Genomic DNA, 23,665 nt, shown 5'->3' with positions numbered 1-23,665 from the left:
TTAGAAAGTAGGGAGAGACAGTATTCGTTCACATAGCCCATATTCCTTTTTATTTCCTCCTCTTTTTTCCTTGACAAATGAAGGAAGGGAGGGACGGAGGGAGAAAGGCAAGAGGGGAAAGACAAGGGAGGTAGGAAGATACTGATAAAACATATGATTTTATTTTGAGAGCTGTTTTCCTTATTCTTAGCTCATGTTAAGTTATGGCCATTTTTTACATTTACTTACTCTCTGACCAGTGGTAGAAAATCGAGGCAAGAACCACTTTAAATATATATACATACATACATATGTATATATATATATATATATATATATATTTTTTTTTTTTTTGCCTGCACTGAGTCTTATTTGCAGCATGTGGGATCTTTAGTCTGGCATTTGAACTCTTCATTGCAGCATGTGGGATCTAGTTGCCTGACCAGGGGTCAAACCTGGGCTCGCTGCATTGGAAGCATGAAGTCTTAGCCACGGGACCACCAGGGAAGTCCCAAGAACCACTTCTGAGACCTCAGCTATGTTATTTTGCAAACTGGTTCTGAACACAGTAAAAATATTCAGTAGATAATTTTAATATATCTAATTCATTTCTTTTATATTTAGTATTACTCATCTTGCCTCAGAAACACCTTGCCTCTGGTACTTCAGGAAAATAAAAGTGACCTTCTCAAGGTCATTAGTATGGTGGTTCATGAGAAAGACATAGGCATATATCTGGTATATGCAGGCATATATGATCTCAGTATAGATCTTCCTTGATCAGGTTTATATCCTGATGGTGACAAAGTGAAAGTGTTAGTCGTTCAGTCGTGTCCAACTCTTTGCAACCCCATGGGCTGTAGCCCACCAGGCTCCTCTGTCCATGGAATTCTCCAGGCAAGAATACTGGAGTGGGTAGCCATTCCCTTCTCCAGGGGATCTTTCCCATCCAGGGATTGAACCCGGGTCTCCGACATTGCAGGCAGATTCCTAACTGTCTGAGCCACCAGGGAAACCCATCGTAACTTGAAAAAACTATAAGTAAAAAATGCATATGATACACGTATCCTTAGGAACATCACCGCTCAGCCAGCTGACCTTAAAAACATGCTCAGAACACTTAGCCTCCAGCTGGGCAAAATCATCTGACGCAAGCCCATTTTATAATAAAGTGTTGAATGGCTCATGTAATGTCCTAAATATTACGCTGAGAGTGAAAAACAGATGGTTGTCTGGGCACAGAGTGGCCGTATCAGCTATTTACCCTGGAGATCACTTGGCTGCCTGGGAGCTGAGGCTGCTGCCGCTGCCCAGCATCACAACAGAGTATAGCAGTATATCATACACTGTACACCGCTAGCTGGGAAAAGATCAAAATTCAAAATTCAAAGTACAGGGACGTCGCTAGTGGTCCAGTGGCTAAGACATAGTCCAGCACGGGGCGCCTGGTCGGGGAACTGGGTCCCATATGCTGCAACTAGGAACTTCTATGCTCCAACTAAAGGACCCCACAGGCCACAGCAAAGATCGAAGATCCTGGATGCTGCAACAGAGACCTGGCAGAGCCCAATTAAAAAATAAAAATAAACATTAAAAGAAATCTTTAAAAAAAATTGGAAGTAGAATTTCTACTGAATGTGTATCACTTTCACGCAATTGTAAAGTCAAAAAATCATAAGTTGAATCATTGTAAGTTGGGGATGGTCTGTACTTTGGATAATTCAAAAGCAAAGTACTTCTCCAAGTACTCAAGCACAAGGAAGCAGTCAGAAAATATCTGGGCACCTATACAAATACAAACACAATATATGTATTAAATGAACAAAATGTAGGCATTATATTTCTAGACAAGGAACTTGGATGAAACTCAGTAGCAAACCACTTGATACCCTTGATGCAATAAAATCTCTTTTTAAAAACTCTAGTTTTAGAACAAGTTCCTCTCTCTTCTCTGCAAATCACAGATTTTCTCTAACAAGATAAAGTCAGACAAGCTACTTCAAGTCTAAAGTCTGATTCCCTGAAACTATGTTTAATAACTCATGTGACTATTTATTAAAAGAAAAAACCTTGGCATTTCTAAGTTCCACTTCAGTGACACTTAAGAACAATCATATTAATAGTAACCATAGATACCTTGAGTCTAAAACACTTTAGTGTTGCTTGTATTCAACATAAAGTTTTTAAGGTTCTAGAGAGATAGAATGGTTATTCTACTGCTTCTAAAAAAGTCTAATTCCACCATACTGACCTGGAAAATGGGGCTGAAAGGCAGTGTCCAGAAAGTCCTTGTTAAGCAGAACTCGCTTGTTAAGCAATACCTGCACTGAACTTTATGCCAGTTACAGCACAAAGCAAATCATCTTCTCAGACAGGTTTTCCCAGCTGTGATGAGCTTAGACAGCAGTCACAGGACCTGAATTACTTCCCTAAAATGGATTTGGTAAGCCTACATTAAAGAGATACATACCTATGAACTAATGGCTTATTCCGTGCCTTTTCGCCATCCATGAGCACGGGGTAGATGTGATGCACCCAGAAGGTTTCCTTCCCCTCAACCCCCTTCACCTGCATTTCCATGGGATAGGCACCATTCACCAAATATACTGAGATCAGTGCCCTTGGGTGACCTCTTCTGACCTCTGGACATGCTAAATTTCTACCTAACACAAACTTTCTCCTTGACCATGAGCTTAATGAAAGTCAAGGAAGGGATGCTTTGCAGTTTAGAAAAACAGAAGGGGGAGTGAATTTGCCCTAGGCTATTTTGATTGAATTGAGGGAGTATTTGTCCAACTCTGCTTGAGTTGTCAGCATGCACCTGGAGGTACTGTGTTCTTTCCTGGAAATTAAATTTATGAAGAAGGATACACTGGAACATATCCAGAAGAGAGGGAACAGGATGAAGGGAAAGCTTAAAATGACATCATGGGAGGAGTGTTGGATGACCTGGTTCTAGCTATTTATTCTGGAAAAGAAAGAGCAGAGTAACATTTTTTTCATGCAGAGGCGGGAAATATTTTATCTGGTCAGAGGGTAAAGCTAAGACTATGAGAGAAAGAGATATTTTAACTCAGTATAAGGCAAAACTTTCTTAAGATTATAAATAGCTGTTAAAAGTGGCATTTGTTCATTTACTAGGTATTTTCTGAGTACCTCCCATGTGTTCAAGGCCCCGGTGAAACTGTGGTAAATAGTAATGAAATGAAGCCAGTGAGCTTTCAGTCTAGTACAAATTTTTGTCAGATGATGTTGCAGATCTCATTCTTAAGAGATGTTTAATGAGACAACAATAACCTGAAGGTTTTTCTGACATCAAACGTGACTGGACTTAACGTCTAAAGTTCTGCCAATCCTGAAACTTTTTTGGTTACTCTAATGTTATACTTGGTACAGTTTGATGGCTCTCCTGGCTATGGGTCAGGATGTACAGCTGATTCTGTGGCTTAGCCATGGTCTTCTATCCATCAATGTATATATGTGGTGCTGTCTCTAAGTGTTTTATGTGTTTTTTTATTTACTTTTTCCTGCTAAGATGGATAGGGTAGCATGGAGAGTAAAAAGAAAAGACTATACAGTTCTTTCATATGTGATGTACAACGAAGGGAAACAATTTTCTTATATCCCATATTCACCCCCAAATATCTGGTTGTTATTTCTGTTACTTTTCTTTTTCCATTATTGTTTGTGGAATGAGAGTTCTCTTCCCTAACAGATCAGTTTCAATTCTTTGATTTCTTTGAAAGTGGTTGGAGTCATGGTGACTAAAAACCATAGAATCATAGTCCTTGAAGTGAGATAAGATAATAGAGGTAATCTACTCTAGTCCTTCCATCTCATACACAAGAAAACAGAAATTTACAAGAACACTTTAAAACACCGAATACAAAGGACAGAAGCACCCATCACCACTCGAATTTTATGCAGAATATTGACTTTTGGGAAAAAAAGTTTTACAGAGAATCAAATAGATGGACTTCCCTGGTGGTCCTGTGGTTAAGACTCGGAGCTCCCAATGCAGAGGCATGGGTTCCAACCTTGGTTGGGGAGCTAAGAACCCACACGGCATGGCCAAAAAATAAATAAATCAAGTAGAACTTTTAGAAATTACAGAGTTAACCTTGAAATTTAATTTAATGGATGCACAAAATTGTAGTTTATACCCAGTTGAAGGGAGAATGTAAACTAGAAGACACATCTGAAGAAGTTATTCAAAATGTAGCATAGAAAGATGATGATATGCAAGATATGAAAGGCTAAAAATGAGGACTGAAGAAGATCTAATATATATCAACTCAGAGTTTCAGGACCTGGAAATTTCCTTAAATGCCTAGAATCAACAAGCATCCCAGCTTTTGGTGAGAGGTTCTATGTGCGTGTTGGGAGCGGGGTGCATTTTTCAGCTCTGCCTTAGCCTTCACCTCCCTTACACAGAATCTTAAGTTCATCAAGAGGTGAGAGCTTAGAGCCTTTTCAAGTCTTTCTTGGCAGTGGACAGAGTCTTGGGCATGAGCACAATCCATACATGCATGTGGCCTTCTTGATTCAGAAGCTTCAAAAAGACCCTCTGTATATCTCATTCCCAGTTTTTATTTTCGGTTAGTCTAATGTTTTCACCCAACTGGTATCCATCACCTCAGGCAGCTGCAAAGTTAAGTAACTGCCTGTAATTTTTTTTGAAAAATGTCTATGGGGAAAAAAATTTTCACGCTGAATGAACTCTGAGTTAAGTCAAATAAATCACCAAGCAAGTGGAATTTTCCAGGGAAAATTCCTATCCAACAGACAGACCATACAATAATTCTCTGGGGATGAAGTTTTGAAAGAGCTCTACCCCTTTCTGTTCCTTCCCTTGGCTCTCAGGCTGCTGTTCTTCACCCTGAATGCAGGCTGCTGGTTTTCAAGAATATCATAAAGCAGGAGAGTATGAGATGGGACTAGGGAAAGTTAAAAATGCCATAGAGGGACTTCCCTGTTGGTCCAGTGGTTAAGAAACCATGCTTCAAATGCTGGGAGAATGGGTTTGATTCCTGATTACGGAACTAGGATCTTACCTGCTGAGTGGTGTGGCCAAAAAATTAAAAAAAAATTTTTTTGTAAAGACACAAAACTCATTTCTTTTACTGAGATTGAGCTGTTTTTCCTCCTCTCCTTTTTCCTCCTCCTTCTCTTTGACAAACACTCCCCAGATTGTTGCAAGTCTTTGGGTAACTTCCAGAGTTCTGAAAAATTTGATTCTGACCATTTTGCCAGTTTATTACTGCTTCTGTGAAAGACAGAATTTCCTGAGATCCTTGCTCCACGATTCTGTTCATGTCACCTGGATAGGGAGTTTGAATTGGCATATTTTGTGAGTCTGGAAACCATTTGACTGAAACAGCATGGTGTTCTTTTAAAAATTCAGCTTATGAAATCGAAGAAGAGGAATAACCACTTAGTAAATCTCTATGAAAAAACATATATATTTCCCACCATCTCCTTCTCTTTCCTAAACTTGCTTTAGTGCTAGAGACTATAAAAATGGAATGAATAAATAAATGAATAAATAAAATTTGTGACTCACACAGTGCAGGGACTGTACAGTCCAGTCCAGGAACCTAAACATAATAGGACTCAAAGAATGGTGCTGAACCAAAATAGATTAGCTCAAAATAGGCAAAATTGACCTGTTGTCTATTATATCTTATCCTTATTCATAACATTAAATATTTAGTTTTATATTTAGGTTTCCCACTTCTTTTAGTTTTTATGGGATATATCTTAATTTGGGTAAAAATATAGGTTTAACAGTAAATTCTTTCTGTTAAAAATAGAAGGAGAAAAGAAGGAGGAGACAGGAAAGTATTCTTGTTAGCTGCCAAGATGGTGGCACTGACAAATTTTGCAAGTATTCTGACAAACACCTAGCAGAAATAGACTTATTTTCCATCAGAAAATTCATAACTAGCTCAATTGAATGACATTAGGTAAAAAATCTGTTTGGAAATAATCTGAAAACATTCTTCTGTCTCATATCTTTCTTAATATGTTATAATGAATGAATCATAATATTTTAAGAGGATAAGAGCTGTTTATAATGACTCCTAAGATGAAAGGACTAAAAAGCTTTAGTAATATGATTATGAAACAATATAATATGATAGGGTGAGATAATGAGTCATTTCCTATTTTAAAAAATTACAGAAATACTAAGTGGTTTTTTATTTTGCTTTACTATTTTTAGAGAAGATGTGAAAGTTAAATAGACTCTAGTTATGCTTTCACACGCAAACACACCTGTGCACAAATATTGACTAAATTTTGTAAAAATGTAATAAAAATGGTATAAAAACCATTTTATCTCTTTACTTCTCTTTGACTCTCCTTAATTAATAATGGATATAAAAGTAGGCCTTCAATTATTATTCTAAAAAAGATTATTGTTGTTCAGTCACTCAGTCGTGTCTGACTGTTTGTGACCCCATGGACTGAAAGGAGTACGTCGTCAACGCTGTATATTGTCACCCTGGTTATTTAGCTTATATGCGGAGTACATCATGTGAAATGCCAGGCTGGATGAAGCACAAGCTGGAATCAAGATTGTTGGGAGAAATATCAATAACCTCAGATATACAGATGATACCGCCCTTATGGCAGAAAGCAAAGAAGAAATAAAGAGCCTCTTGATGAAAGTGAAAGAGAGTGAAAAAGCTGGCTTAAAACTCGCTCAACATTAAAAAAACTAAGATCATGGCATCTGGTCCCATCACTTCATGGCAAACAGATGGGGAAACAATGGAAACAGTGAGAGACTATTTTTTGGGGGCTCCAAAATCACTGCCGATGGTGATTACAGCCATGAAATTAAAAGATGCTTGCTCCTTGGAAGAAAAGCTATGACCAACCTAGACAGCATATTAAAAAACAGAGACATTACTTTGCCAACAAAGGTCCATCTAGTCAAAGCTATGGTTTTTCCAGTAGTCATGTATGGATGTGAGAGTTGAACTATAACAAAAGCTGAGTGCCGAAGAATTGATGCTTTTGAACTGGAGTGTTGGAGAAGACTCTTGAGAGTCCCTTGGACAACAAGGAGATCCAACCAGTCAACTAAAGGAAATCAGTTCTGAATATTCATTGGAAGGACTGATGCTGAAGCTGAAGGTCCAACACTTTGGTCACCTGATGGGAAGAACTGACTCATTGGAAAAGACCCTGATGCTGGGAAAGATTGAAGGCGGGAGGAGAAGGGGATGACAGAAGATGAGATGGTTGGATGGCATCACTGATTTGATGGATATGAGCTTGAGCAAGTTCCGGGAGTTGGTGATGGACAGGGAAGCCTGGAGTACTACAGTCCATGGGGTCGCAAAGAGTTGGACATGACTGAGCAACTTAACTGAACTGGACTGCAGCATGCTAGGCTTACCTGTCCTTCACCAACAAAGATAGTCCACATCTTTAAAAATTATTTCATCTGTATTAATACTTAAAATCATCTAAGAAAAAGCAACATCCTCAGTTCTTGCAACATTAAGTCTTATGACTTCCAAATTTGAAAAAAAAACCAAAATACACTCAAAAATAGGAAGTTTCTTCAAGACATCAGACCCAGTCTCCTTAGAATGGCTTTGTCACAGAAAAAGAAAGATTATTCTAGTTAAAAAGAGAAAAGGGGGAAAGGGAGTTTAGTATGATTAGAGATTTAATATGATTGATTAGATACTGATTTTAAAAAGCTATAAAAGATATTTTGAGAATAATGGGGGGAATTTTAATATGAATTGAATATCATTAAGATATTTTATTCATTTTCTTAGGTGTGTTAATGATAATGCTTTGTAGGACAATCTTCTTTATTCTAGGTAAATGCTGACGTTTTTAGGGCTGAAGTCTACAATCTAACTTCCAAAAGATTCAGAAAAATATATATATAGCACTAGGATAAACCATAATGGAAAAGAATGTTAAAAAGTGTATGTATAACTGGGTCATTTTGCTGTATAGCAGAAATTATTGTAACTCAACCTTGTAAATCAACTAAGTGCATGCATGCGTGCTAAGTCACTTCATTTATGTCTGATTCTTTGTGACACTATGGATCATAGTCCATTCCAATAAAAAAGAAAATGTACGTATATATGTATACACATACATAGCAGTCATCCAGATAGGAGTGAAAAAATCCTATTTTAATCATGAAATTTGGTGAATGGAAATGCATTCTCCAGATCCCTCTATAAGGACAAATTTGTTGCCCTCACTCCTGGAAGAGCTGCCAAAAGAGTGCCCCCATCTATAAAAAAAACAGCCCTTCAGAGACTGCTGCTACTATGTACAGGCCCTTGGCCCAAGGCCCTACCCTCCTAGAGTAGCCAGTTGCCAACAATGATTAAGGTGGAAGTAGGAAGGCCTGGTCACCTTGGACCAGTGAAGGGTGAATCTGATGAGTCCATTCTAGCTTCAGAGGTCCAGCGAGAGTCCAGTCGGTTGTCAGTTCTACCTTACAGCTTGATCTCTCCCTCTGCCTGGTTGTGTTGTTCCCCATGCCCCCCCCACCTCCCATTCCACACACAGATGTTGATCCTAAGGGGACAGCCTAGTAAACGTCTGAGCGCTAAACTCCATCTTAAACTAGAAGACCATTCAGATTTTCTTCCAGGAGAACTGAATCTGCAGCGCAACATGGGTATCAGACAAACTCCAAATGAAGAACTTTTTTTTTTTTCAAGTTCTGTTTTCGTTAAAAATGCCCATGTCATCAAAGTCAAAAAAGGCTGTGTAAATGTTCTGGATTAAAACAGATTTTCATTAAAACATGACAATTTTAATGAGATATGTGATGCTGGCAAGCATCTTATACTGCAGGAAAATAAAAAGCCAGAAATAACACTGCTAGATCAATTGACAAAGCTAGAATATGGATTATAGATTAGAGTTTAAAAAGGACTGCCTCAAAACTATTACACATAGAATGGATAAACAACAAGGTCCTACTGTATAGCACAGAGAACTATATTCAATACCCTGTGATAAACCATAATGGAAAATATATAAAAAAGAATGCATATATATGTATAACTGAATCACTTTGCTGTATACCAGGAACTAACACATAAATCAACTATGTGTGTGTGTACACTCAGTCACCCAGTCGAGTCCGACTCTTTGCTACCCCCTGAACTATAGACCACCAGACTCCTCTGTCCATGGAATTTTCCAGGCAAGAATACTGGAGCAGGTTGCCATTTCTTTCTCCAGGGAATCTTCCCAACCCAGGGATCAAACCTGTATCTCTTGCACCTCCTGCATTGGCAGGTGTATTCTTTACCATTGTACCAAAAATACAGCATCAATTTTAAATTTACTGTAATTGGTAAATGTACAGTGGGTATGTAGCAGAATGTCCTTGTTCTTAAGAAATAGGCACTGAAAAGTATAGGGGAAAGGGGACGTAATGTATGCAACTTCCTTTCAAGTGATTCAGAAAAACAACATATACACATACATAGAGTATAGTAAAAGCAAATGGGGCAGGGAGGGGTCAGTAGTTAGGACTCTGTGTTCTCACTGCCCAGGGCTGTGGTTGATCCTTGGTTGGGGAACTAAAACCTCAGAGCCCAAGCAGAGTGACCGAAAAAAAAAAAGGCAAATGGACCAAAAGTTTAAAAGTTAGTAAATCTAGGTAAAGGGAATATGAGAAGATTCTTTTTATTTTTCTTGCAACTTTGTATGCTTGAAATTAATTTCAAATAAGAAATCATACATAATGACAGATCAACCAGCTACAGCAAAACGTTATGCAACTAACATAGGTTACAAGCATATGGTTTGTTTTCTGTCCTGTTCTTTCAACTCTGAATGTTAAAATTTTTCATAATGAAAATTGAGAAAGGAAATACAGGTCAAGATGTTTGCTATGGCTTACCTCTTTAAGGCTTGCAAGATTATGCTTTTATTTCAGGTTGCTGTCGTGAGTTTTCTGGTCACTCTATCTGTGATTAATTTAGAGAACACGGATTAGCATACCAATGAGACACAAATTTTCTCCCCTCTGTAAAGCAGAACTCTGTAAATCATTAATTATTTACATCCTCACTCTAAGAAACCCTATTAGTAACCTCTGAGTACCAAAACTTTGTCTTTTTAAATTTTCTACTATACCCTTACTTGCTAGATAAATTCCTAGAACATGGACTATGCTCAGTGAATATTGGTTAAGGTAACAACTGAGGAAGATCTAAAATAAATATAATTTTGGTGCGTGTTTGCTAAGTCGCATCAGTCATGTCCGACTCTGCGACTGTGTGGACTATAGCCCACCAGGCTCCTCTGTCCATGGGATTCTCCAGGCAAGAATACTGGACTAGGTTGCCATTCCCTTCTCCAGGGGATTTTCCCAACCCAGGGATTGAACCCCCAACTCTTATGTCTCCTTCATTGGCAGGAGGGTTCTTCACCACTAGCGTCACCTGGGAATTTTGGTATAGATGAATAATTCTACTTACTACACATCCGCTCCTATCATTATGGCCAAAAAAATAACCTCGCTTTACTGTTTTTGCTTCCTTTTTCTTTCTTACTGTAAATTGAGAGAATCTGAATTCTGTGATTGTTTCAACAGCCAAGTAGTTAATCCGGGTGAAGCTAAAGTGGGAAGTAGTTTGAGGTAGTGCTTCTGGATTCCTGCAGGGGGCAGCAAAGAGCCTTTTGAATGCAAACCTGTTGGGGAACTCAGGTACAGGGTGACCTTGAGGGAAAAAGGACAATGCAACTAAGGGCTTAGGAGGGGAGGACCCACCACCACACAATTTCGAGCTGACTTGAAGCTAGGAAAACCAACGCTCCACTACATGAGGAGGAGCGAAGTCAGGCGGCTATAGAAGCCAACACTTCGAAGCATGTAGCTTGTTTATTAACAAATGGTCAACACTCCACAAGACCAGAAATGAATAAAGATGCAGGAGGAATCAGAATGCAGAAATCAGGACTGGAGCCAGGAATCAGAATGCAGAAATCAGGACTGGAGCCAGGAATCAGGACTGGAGCCAGAAATCAGGACTGGAGCCAGGAATCAGAATGCAGAAATCAGGACTGGAGCAAGATCCAAGAGGAAGCTAAACAGATGTGGGAGAGGGCACAGCAGCCGGGGGGATCCGTTTTGTCCCATTTGGATGTTTCCCCACCTGGGCCTGGGGGGAAGCGTTAAACATGAGACAAACGCTTTCTCATGATCGCCACTTCCTTGCAGACCACGGGGGCTGATGGTGCTGGTGGCTAACAGGGGCTAAAGTGTCCCCCAGAGGCATACACTGCTGGTGTCTCAGGGCACGCTTTATATTCTGCTCTGCTAGCCTTACTGTTCCTACTTCCAGTTTAGAAACAGAGAATGTCAAGCGAAGTATCACTAAGAGACTTCAATTTTTCATCTTTAACTTCCTGTCCAACACCCTCCTTCTCATTTTCAAATCTAAAAAGCTGCTTGCTCCCTAGGCAACTTTTATCCAAAATAATTTGTTTAAATTTGTAATTAGTTATTTTACATGGAGTAACCTAAAAATGGCAACCCACTCCAGTATTCTTGCCTGGAGAATCCCATGCACAGAGGAGCCTGGCGGGCTACAGTCCATGGGGTCGCAAGAGTTGGACACAACTTTGCGACTAAAACCACCAACCTAAAATTATCCTTTTAAATGAGATCAGCAAACTATCTAAAGTGTTTTCAAAGTGATATTTTATCATACTGCTCAAAAAGGACCATACTCCTCAACTTCTTGACATACGGAGGTGGAACACTGGAGATAAAATCAGTAAGTACAAGTGGTCTTAATACAGAGGTACACTGTCAGACACGATTTATGATATTTAGACATCTTGAAAAATATGATTTATGGTGGGGTTTTATTTCAGGTTTTCTCCACTTGTCATTATCTTTTGTGTATTTTACAATCATGAAAGTTTTTATGAAAGTTATAGACAACTTTTCATAATGCAAATAATCTCCTCCAGAGAAATACAAATAAATTGTGTCTAGTGAAATGCAATTGATTATTTTCCTATAAATATTGACCAGTTTTGCAACTGTTTATAAATCCATTTCAACAGTCCTAATGGTCTATACTATACATGTGTGAGACTTTGAATTCACCTTTTAACCCATTATAACGTACGTGGAACAACAGACTTGTTCCAAATAGGAAAAGGAGTACGTCAAGGTGGTATATTGTCACCCTGCTTATTTAACTTATATGCAGAGTAGATCATGAGAAATGCTGGGCTGGAAGAAGCACTAGCTGGAATCAAGATTGCCGGGAGAAATATGCAGATGACACCACTCATATGGGAGAAAGTGAAGATGAACTAAAAAGCCTCTTGATGAAAGTGAAAGCGGAGAGTGAAAAAGTTGGCTTAAAGCTTAACATTCAGAAATCTAAGATCATGGAATCATGGGAAATAGATGGGGAGACAGTGGAAAGAGTGTCAGACTTTATTTTTGGGGGCTCCAAAATCACTGCAGATGGTGATTGCAGCCATGAAATTAAGAGACACTTACTCCTTGGAAGGAAAGTTATGACCAACCTAGATAGCATATTTAAAAGCAGAGACATTACTTTGCCAACAAAGGTCCGTCTAGTCAAGGCTATGGTTTTTCCAGTGGTCATATATGGATATGAGAGTTGGACTGTGAAGAAAGCTGAGCACCGAAAAACTGATGCTATTGAACTGTGGTGTTAGAGAAGACTCTTGAGAGTCCCTTGGACTGAAAGGAGATCCACCCAGTCCATCCTAAAGGAGATCAGTCCTGGGTGTTCATTGGAAGGACTGATGCTGAAGCTGAAACTCCAGTACTTTGGCCACCTGATGCAAAGAGTTGACTCGTTGGAAAAGACCCTAATGCTGGGAAGGATTGGGGGCAGGAGGAGAAGGGGATGACAGAGGATGAGATGGTTGGATGGTATCACCGACTCGATGGACATGGGTTTGAGTAAACTCCAGGAGTTGGTGATGGACAGGGAGGCCTGGCGTGCTTTGATTCATGGGGTCACAAAGAGTTGGACACGACTGAGTGACTGAACTGATCTGAACTGAATGTCTTAACTGATTGTATCATTAATTAATGAGTTAAGTAAAAGTTTTTGAAACATGTTAACTTTATATCTGTATGTGAGTCATGATTTACCTGTTTTTTTAAAAAAAAGTCAGGTCTTTTAATAGGTCTTTATTCAAACAATATCAGTCTAACCTTGGGAGGACAAATGAAAGTAGGAAGAGGGAGGTAGGGATGTGGTAAGGTGTTTTATTTTATTTTATTTTTTTTGGTAAGGTGTTTTAAAAAGTGTCTATAAAGTTTCTTTCTGGCCATGAATTTCCAAAATCTAAATTTACCTTCCACTCCTAGGGTAATGATACCACTAAACATTAGGACAGGGGGACATATTTAGAGGAAGGAAACATTAGGACTCATTTAGAGGAAGGGGTGAGGTGGGGTCAAGGGCTTGGTTGAAGTCTAATACCAGGCAAGCAGGGAAGGGCTGAAGGAGAGAAAATCCTGATACCACCACTTTTGTACTGCTGAAGCAAATTCTTCCTAAATTTAGGGATCTCAGACTCTTTTCCCTTCACCCTTCATTCCTATCTGCTCTCTTTAAGAACGGTATGTTAAAGCCAGGCCCTTGATATGACTGTTGGAAGCTTAGTACAATTGTTTTACACAGCCAGGACATTAACACAGCATTCAAGTATGTACAGCTTTCGTTTTATCTCTCTTGCTTTCTCTTTTTTTGCCGTCAGACTGAGGCCTCTTAATCCCTTCAGCCCCTACTCAGAGAAAGGGAACCAAACCAATGTTCTAGCCACCCCCAAACTTCAAAATAATTGGCTAGACATGGCACTTTGCCTGGTCAGCGCTGCAGCTGGAGATCACAGGATGCCTTCCTCATCCTGAGGATACACCATTTGCCTCACCAAAGCAGGATGAAGAGAAGTCCCAGCGGCCACCCAAGAAATTTCAGTTCTATGAGATCAGCCCAGAGACCTGCCCTGTCCTGCCCTATTCCCTGAGATAACTAAACCCATTCGGGTGTTTATGTAGAGTTGACTTTTCCTTCTACATCCCCTTGTCCAGTCTTCCCTGCCTGTCTTCTTTCTGTCTTGTTACCCTGGGTAAACTACCTTCTTCCCTACCAGTCCCTCCTCACCATGTGCTTTGATGTAATCCAGAAACAATCAGAATCCTGTCTGGGCCACATTTTATGGTGGGTAGGAAGGAAAGCCCTGGGGTCAGGCAGACCTTGGCTTCTTTTTATTTTATTTTATTTTATTTTATTAGTTGGAGGCTAATCACTTCACAACATTTCAGTGGGTTTTGTCATATATTGACATGAATCAGCCATAGAGTTACACATATTCCCCATCCCGATCCCCCCTCCCACCTCCCTCTCCACCCGACTTCTCTGGGTCCTCCCAGTGCACCAGGCCCGAGCACTTGTCTCATGCATCCCACCTGGGCTGGTGATCTGTTTCACTATAGATAATATATATGCTGTTCTTTCGAAACATCCCACCCTCACCTTCTCCCACAGATGGAAGCAACCTAGATGCCCATTAGCAGATGAATGGATAAGGAAGCTGTGGTACATATACACCATGGAATATTACTCAGCTGTTAAAAAGAATTCATTTGAATCAGTTCTAATGAGATGGATGAAACTGGACCCCATTATACAGAGTGAAATAAGCCAGAAAGATAAAGAACATTACAGCATACTAACACATATATATATGGAATTCAGACCTTGGCTTCTAACTGCAGCGTCACTTTGGAGGCAGGAGATGGATGGGGTCCAGGCTGGGCATTTACAACTAGCCTACATTTTACATGAGCAAGGAGGCAGGTGGGCTCTGGGCTAGATATTTACTTCCATCTTGGAATGCAAATAACAGCTGGACTTTGCCTCCTATGGACACTTTAAGATAATGGTTATGGCAGGGACAGAGAGAGGCTAAACCCTGTTAGGATAAAAGATCAAGACATCACGTATTTCCCATTCTTGGGCCAAGGGAGACAGACACTGCACATGTGTAGAAAGTCTCCTTAGGGGTCAAAAAGGAGGTGGCACCACCCCAGCGTAGGTGATGCCAAGGTCCCTCCATAGGCCCCTGGGCTGGAATCCATCTTGGAAAAAAGTTGCACATGCATGTTGGGGAGGGTCCTAGGACAGATACAGGGTGGGAGAAGACAGATAATTGGCCAAAGGTAAACAAAGACCCAGAACTGCCTATGTAAATGATTTAACCACCTGTTTACTACACTCCTCCTCATCGGCCAGGATGCTCACACCCTTTCTCTCCGGGTGTGTCTCTCTGTCTTGCTTCTGTCTTAATGAAACAAACGATTTCTCTGTGTCCTCTCCCACCTGCTGTGCTGTATTTCTAAAAATAAACGTTGTACCTGTTTCTACAGTTTTTGCCTCCTTGAGAAATGCACTTTTCAATGGGGGCAAGGGCCAGGGGTATTTTGCTTCTAGCCTCTAGCCCCTGGTGAACTAGCGGCTGGGATTCCTGATTTTCATCCCAGGTCCAGTTCCTGGGCAGAGAACTAAGATCTGGATTCTTGCTACCACCCACTGCTATCTCTCTGTCTCTCACCTGTGTGGCCTTGGGAAGTCAGTCAAAAGCTCTAAGCGGCAATTTCTCCATCTGTAAAAGTAGGGATAACATAATAATAATATTTATTGATTCAAGGAGCTGTGAGAAGGAAACTTTGTAATGGAGTGAAGCTCTGTGTCAGACACACAGCCATCTATTACTTCTGTCTCCAGTCTTCTCTCTGTTAATAGTGCACGTCTATTTCCTATTTTGTATTTGTAGGTACTACTTCACGTTTCCCCCTTCAATCCAACATAGATACTGATGAGGTTCTACTGCTAACCCCAAATAATGGCACCGTGGTATATGCAAGAGTTTAAGCTGAAGAAGTATGAGGAACAACAGGTGCAAGAAGGATTTCTGACCCTCCCCTGAGTCAGGACATGAGATCCTCAAGTGAAATGTGCCCTCCTTATGCCCTAAGGAAAGGAACATCTTTATCTCCAAAGAAGGAAGGATGCTGAGTAGAATCTGAATGAAGAGCCTTGCTAAGTTTCCCCCAAATTGCCACTCTTAGTTCACATTCATTTTGTCCTATCACATTCCTCGATGACTCTTCATTTTTCATCAAACCTAGTATGCTTAAAAACACTCAAACTTAACTATTTGCTCAGGTCTTCATTTCCTTATGAAGGCTCTTATGTCATGTGAAACTTATATTTAAAAATCTGAATGCTTTCCTCCTATTAACCTGTGTTTTTTTATAGCTGCTCCAGCCGAGAATCTAGAAGAAGAGGAAGAAAGATGTTTTCCTTTTTTCCTCCTCTACATCAGCAAATCAATAACAGTGGTCACATGTACCATTTTTTTTTATTATAAACATCTACTTCTGCTTCATTGACTAGCTAAAGCCTTTGATTGTGAGGATCACAACAAACTGTGTAAAATTATTAAAGAGATGGGAATACCAGACCACCTGACCTGCCCCCATGAGAAATCTGTATGCAGGCCAAGAAGCAACAGTTAGAGCCAGATGTGGAACAACAGACTGGTTCCAAATCAGGAAAGGAGTACGTCAAGGCTGTATACTGTCACCCTGCTTATCTAACTTATATGCAGAGTACATCATGTGAAATGCCAGGCTGGATGAAGCACAAGCTGGAATCAAGATTGCTGGAAGAAATATCAATAACCTCAGATACACAGATGATACCACCCTTATGGCAGAAAGTGAAGAGGAACTAAAGAGCCTCTTGTTGAAAGTGAAAGAGAGTGAAAAAGCTGGCTTACAGCTCAACATTCGAAAAACGAAGATCATGGCATATGTTCCCATCACTTCATGGCAAATAGATGGGGAAACAATGGAAATAGCAACAGACTTTATTTTTTTTTGGGGGGGGGGGCTTCAAAATCACTGCTGATGGTGACTGCAGTCATGAACTTAAAAGATACTTGCTCCTTGGAAGAAAAGCTATGACCACACTAGACAGCATATTAAAAAGCAGAGACATTACTTTGCCAACAAAGGTCCATCTAGTCAAAGCTATGGTTTTTCCAGTAGTCATGTATGGATGTGAGAGTTGGGCCATAAAGAAAGATGAGTGCCGAAGAACTGATGCTTTCAAACTGTGGTGTTGGAGAAGGCTCTTGAGTCCCTTGGACTACAGGGAGATCAAACCAGTCCATCCTAAAGGAAATCAGTTCTGAATATTCATTGGAAGTACTGATGCTGAAACTGAAGCTCCAATACTTTGGCCACCTTATGAAGACTGACTCATTGGAAAAGACCCTGATGCTGGGAAAGTTTGAAGGCAGGAGAAGGGGATGACAGAGGATGAGATGGTTAGATGGCATCACTGACTCAATGGACATGAGTTTGAGCAAGTTCTGGGTATTGGAAATGGACAGGGAAGGCTGGTGTGCTGCAATCCATGGGGTTGCAAAGAGCCAGACATGACTGAACCACTGAACTGAACTAAATTTTAGTTTTCTTCATCTGTGATCTCCCATCTGTGATGGGAGAAATACCATCAGCAAATCACTCTGGGTTGTTGTAAGAATTACACAAGATAATGTATAAAAGTGCCTAGCACAGAGCCTAGATCATAGTAAAAGCTCAGGAAATATGCAATATCATTTTTATATCTTACTTCATTAATACTTTTTTTATTAGGGTGTACTATGAAATAATTCACATAACTAACATATGGTTTTGTGGAAAGGTAGCAAATTCTTGGTCTTCCAGCTAGTTTAATGATCACTGGTTCTAATCAGAGAGCTCATTTGATGATATTATTTGTAATTAGTTTAGATAACATTCTGGATTTGTGCTTCATCCTGAAAGAAAACATTAGTTGAAAGATAACCATGGGAGCAACAAAATAATGGTTTCCTGCTGGGACAGTAAAGCTACATTACACTCATTTTCTCCTTTCCAAAGGGGAACATTTTGATCCTGTGATAATATTCTATTTAAAGGAGTTTATTTATTTTATGTCAAATGATTTATGTAGATTGAGTTCATTTCTTGTGATAAAGATGGGAATGAAGTAAACTGAGCTTCTTGCTGAAATCTCTGACTTGCTGTGATCCAACTGGTTAGAAAATACATCAATTGTCTGGCTAAGCAAAAATAAAAAAAGCCCCATAAAAAAGAAAAAAATGAGCTTTTCCAAAGAAATCCTGTTTGGGTGCTCTCTTAAGTTTGATGAATGACTGCTTGAGAAAAGTGTAAAAAGGAAGAAGTTGTCTTTTTTAGAAAATTATTGAAGTGTACTCAGTACAAATTCCATTTGACAATGTTTGAAAATAGACCTAGTTTTTAACAAATCAAGCTTTTGCTTAATTAAGACTGAAATAAATGAGTGTGCATATTCTTATAAATAATCTAATAGAAAGTTAAAATGAAGAGATACTCTTCACAATCATCTCCTCTACCCCCTCCTGTGTTTTGGGGGATAGAATACATTTGTAAGGAGATATGAAAATACACTTTTAAATAGTGTTTGGTATATTATGATCCCTCCTAAGAGATAAATAGTGTTAGGCATGTACTGAAGTTCCTCCTTCCCTATTCAATCTCTTAGAAATGAAAAAGCAAACCAAAGAGAAATCCTTATACCATCCCAGAGCAAGGCACCTCTCCCAAACAAGGAAGAATTTAGTCATTTTACTATCTTCAAAGTTTTCCATATTCTTGTTTGTTCAATGTAAAAAACTGAATTAAATATACCTTTTGTGTCTGAGTGTGTTGATAATGATAGAATTACCCTAGAGGAGAATGGTCTTATTTTGAATAGTTAATGAAATGAAAGCCCGTATGGGACAGAATGACAATCAAATAGCAGAGTCACATTTAGTATTATCTATACATTTGAGTAATACAATAAACAATTTCTATAGCCTTAGTATTTCCCATAAAGTAACCAAACAATTTATTTGACTAAACTCATTTCCTGAACTTGCTGGTGGTTTGGAATTGGGAGAAAATCATCAGTTCTTCTAAAGGGTAAGCTATGTTTTTAGATATTACTTTCCCAAGTGAATTTTTTCCTGATCTCCACAAGTCTATCCCCCAACCTAAATCAGGGTCCCTGCTCTACACTCTTCCTTTAGAATTTTTATATATTTGAATGTTTATTTGATGAATCTCTCCTCCCCCAGACTGTTGTTTCACGTCCCTTCATATTCCCAGATACTTTCTTCATACTCCCTTTGCTCCCCAGGTGGCGCCAGTGGGAAAGAATCCACCTGCCGATCCAGGACACACAATAGACGCGGGTTTGATCCCTGGGTCGGGAAGATCCCCTGGAGTTGGAAAATGGCAACTCACCCCTGTATCCTTGCCTGAAAAATTCCATGGGCAGAGGAACCTGGAGGGCTACAAAGAGTCGAACATAATTGAGCGCCCATGCACAAATATTTATTGGCTGGCAGTAAAACTATTCAGTGGGGTTTAAAATATATATATATTTATTTACTTGGCTGCCTTGGGTCTTTTTGCAGCACTTGGGATCTTTTGTTGCAGCATGCGGGCTCAGTAGTTGTGCCACACTGGTTTAGTTGCCCTGCGGCATGTGGAGTCTGAGTTTCCCAATCAGGGATGGAACCCACCCCCCATGCGTTGCGAGGTGGATTCTTAACCACTGGGCCACCAAGGTAGTCCCATATTTGGTGGGTTTTGAGAAAAGGCATTCACAGTCATGGGCATTTTGGCAACAACTAATACTTATATTTGCCTGAAAGGCAAAGGTGAGTTTGAGAAGGAAATTTCAGCTCTTAATTACCATCAAATCCATTAGTTCTTGTTCTCGGGTCCTCTTTCTTTTTAAAGGTGTTAAAAGAATGATGAATCTCACTCCTTAGAGATGTTTTAAATCTGTCCAGCCACTTCATTAGATCAGGGTTTTTGAATGAAAACAAGTCCCACTTACAGGGAAAGGTGATGAGATTTTTCTCTAAACTATTTTCAGGAGCAAATTACATACAGTAACGTATGGCTTATAATTAAGAACAGTTTACCTAACTACATTCAAAAGGAAGCAAATGAAGCATACCAAATGAAATGACACCACTTAACACATCACAGTAATATGGTAACCTCTCCTGACCACTTGTTACATGTACTACAGCACTTAGCAACTGCATTTTCATTCATTCTCACAACAACCCTGTGAGGTACTGCTGTTATCTCTATGAGGCTAAGGGAGGTTGGGCAATTAGCAAAAGTGTGAAGTGCCGGGAGCCAGCACACGAGATCCCACCCATGACAAGGTCGCACCCTGACAAGCAAGGCAGATCAGGGCTTCAGGGATTTCGAAAAGCTGCCCCGGCACTCACCTTAAAAATGATCTCTGTCTTTCTGATGCTTGCTATATTAGACTACTCCCTAATTTCTGTGACACGGGTAGAAGGCCTTCCCCAATCTCTTTCCAAACAGAATCAACTTAGAACTTTAATTAATATGTCCGTTGGACGGTGGTATCCTATAAGATTATCCAGGATGAAAGGAGCGTTTCAGTTTAGACCCCTTTGCTGGCATTCTAGCCTGCTTGGCAAATGCGTACTAATGCACATGACAACACCTTAATCATAAACAGCATAAAGAACCTGATCACACAAAAGGCCCTAATAGGCACAGAGCCCTTCAGGAGTGAGGAAGCCCTATTAGAGAACATAAAATATTATTCTAAACGTGGTTATAGTTAAAGATTTAGAAAAGTAAGAGTTTAGAATTGTTCATTTTAACCAGGAATGCTAAACAGGGGCTGCCTCACTGGAGCTGCAGAGTCTTTGTGTGGTAAACCTTTTAGATAAATTTAACTGATAAGTTCTGCAAAAGGACTGAGCTTTGTGTTCATTAAAGAATAGATTAGGGAAAACAGCTTTGCATTCACCTAGGTCATAAAATGTCAATAGGCCCCAAGGCCAGAAGATAATGTACGAGACCCTCATAAACAAAGAAGCATGCAGAAAATACCCTGGTTTCGTGAAGAACAAGCTGATGTAATGTTAAACTATCTTCTCCTTAGAAATGTACTAATTTAGGGTATAAAAGCCACGGTAAAAAATAAAGCATTGCCAGACTCTGCCAGACCCTGCTGCACCCCCGTCTGGTGTCTCTCTCTCTCTCTCTTTCTCTCTCTCTCCCCCGCAGACTCGGCCCTATCAAGGCGGGTCTCACGTCTTTCTCTCACAGACGCCGTTCATCCTGAGGGTATCCCCTGGATCCTGCCAAGGCTGGACCCCAGCAGTGAAGTCCAGACAAGACTTCTAGGTCTGACTTCGGGGACTTCCTTCTTAATCCTTGTACACATGCTCTCTGTAGTAACCATCTGTGTGTTTATCTCCCTTGCTAAATGTTGAAAGTCTCAAGAGTAAGGTGATAAAGATAAAGCTTTACTCCTTTGTGTTTCTCAAATACAGAACAGAGAGTGCAGGAAACATAGTAGGTACTCAATAAAAGTTTAGTGAATGAAGGAGGAAGTGCTTTTTCCATCCTCAAAACTATGGTATGTGGAGTATAGTTTTAGTGTTAGACATAGTTAACTATATCGTGTGTATGAATAAAATATACAAATTAAACAAATATTTATGCAATAAAATAAATAATATAGATATATCTTTCTATTTTATTAAATTCATAATCCATATTTTATGTTGAAGCATATGACACTGCCATTTTATTAGGTCAAAAATCGTCCAGGACAAATAACAGCCCTTTCAAATAGTACAACCTCATTAAAAAAAATCCGTGTCAACTCTTTAGTTACACAATAAGCAGAATGCTCCATGACCATATGTTTTCCACTGAAATAGAGGTTTATCATTAACTGCCGAAGAGAAAGATTTATGAAAATTAAGGATGTTATATTATAAGTGCTTTCTACTAGGTCTAGTAATCTAATTTCACATACAAATTATATTTCATGCCCTTAGGTCCGAATGAAAATTCAGCCCAGCACATATTATTAGACTTGACTTGGATTCTCTCTTTTCTGGGCTGCCAGGTTGCATAGTCCATGCAAAAGTCCTTCTTCATAAAGCCCTCTCCTTTTAGTATTAACTCTGCCTTTATCCCAAGCCCTCATGCACCCCCTAGTGTTCCTCAAACACTTCAGTAATTATTCTGTTTATAATGATGACTTTTTGTTGAATGTTGGAGTCTGTTATATGCAACTGTATAAAGCATTTAAAAATGGAGGAACTGTACTGAAGGGGGGCAGAATATGCCACCCTCAAATATGCCACTTTGGCATATAGGTTATTCTGAGTTAAAGTTATGTGAGAAACAGCTGGTACAAGGATACTCTGACCGTTCTTTGTCCCCAAAGCAGGAAATAACCCTCCTATGTGAAAGGTAGCCCCCCCCGCCCCCTTATCAGGAGGGTAGAAAGCATCTTTATTCCCAGAAATAGGGAATTTGGGGCCAAGAAGACTGTAGAAACAAAACTTGTTACTTCACTAATTCACTACTCCAAATCCAAACTTCTTTGTCCTATCAATTCTTCACAAATTTATTCTTCGTCTAAAAGGTATACAAGCTGCCTGCCTTGGTTACTGCTTTGAATTTCATATTATATGGACTCCCGTACACATGAAATTAGTTTTTCTCTTGTTAATCAGTTTTATTTAATTATTACACCAGGGGGGAGGTGGGAGGGGGGATCGGGATGGGGAATACATGTAACTCCATGGCTGATTCATGTCAATGTATGACAAAACCCACTGCAATGTTGCGAGGTAATTAGCCTCCAACTAATACAAATAATTGAAAAAAAAAAAATTATTACACCAGCCAAACAACTCTGGAAATAAGAAGGGAAGTTTTCTACCTCTCTAACACCCAGATGATATGGTTATTATACTGAATGATGGCCTGGGTGACCATGGACACTTCTTAAATTTTCCTTTTGTTTCTTACATAAGAAGAAATGCCAAAGTAAAGCTTCAGAGAGTAACCCTTGAGGCCTTTTAAAGAACACAGGATAAGCTTTGCTTCTTCATGATTCCTGAGAGAAGATTATGACCTCTTTATTTAACTCTTTATATGCTAAACTTCATTAAATAGATTACTTTCTCGAATGTTGTCATCTATGGTTGCATTCTTGCCAGCAATACCAGTAAGGTCTCTCATTTTTGGTGTTCTAAAAGTCCTCTGAAACCACTGAGGGGTCTGAATTCTTTTTCTACTCTACTTCCGTCTTCAATTTAAACACCATACCTCAGTGAGTGAAGGTCGCTCAGTTGTGTCTGACTCTTTGCGACCCCATGGACTATACAGTCCATGGAATTCTCCAGGCCAGAATACTGGAGTGGGTAGCCTTTTCTTTCTCCAGGGGATCTTCCCAACCCAGGGATTGAACCCAGGTCTCCCGCATTGCAGGTGGATTCTTTACCAGCTGAGCCACCAGGGAAGCCCCAGGAATACTGGAGTGGGTAGCCTATCCCTTCTCCATTGTTATCTTCCTGACCCAGGAATCGAACCAGGGTCTCCTGCATTGCAGGCAGATTCTTTACCAGCTGAGCTACCAGGGAAGCCCAGGCTGAAGGAAGGACTGCACAATTCTTAGCAAAAAGTGTGTGCCTGACTCATGTTTACTTTTTTTCTACTGACACT

General features: G+C 39.7%; 1 protein-coding gene across 6 annotated transcripts in view; it reads right to left on the bottom strand.

The window, feature by feature from the left end:
* CMKLR2 (chemerin chemokine-like receptor 2) overlaps positions 1 to 23,665 on the bottom strand; it is a 47,135-nt gene that overhangs the window by 19,930 nt on the left and 3,540 nt on the right. For 3 of the 6 annotated variants that reach the window (XM_065930744.1, XM_065930741.1, XM_065930743.1), the window contains exon 2: positions 9,887 to 9,953. The gene's annotated coding sequence lies outside the window, so the exon portion shown is untranslated. Of the gene's footprint in view, positions 1 to 2,230; positions 2,254 to 9,886; positions 9,954 to 15,606; positions 15,658 to 23,665 lie in introns of those variants that run through there. The other 3 variants (XM_065930745.1, XM_065930742.1, XM_065930746.1) reach the window with 2 other exon arrangements.

Source organism: Muntiacus reevesi, chromosome 3 (genome assembly GCF_963930625.1).
Source record: "Muntiacus reevesi chromosome 3, mMunRee1.1, whole genome shotgun sequence".
Lineage (NCBI taxonomy): Eukaryota > Metazoa > Chordata > Mammalia > Artiodactyla > Cervidae > Muntiacus > Muntiacus reevesi.
Note: the sequence above shows the minus strand (reverse complement) of the source record. Positions and strands in the feature narration are given on the sequence as shown.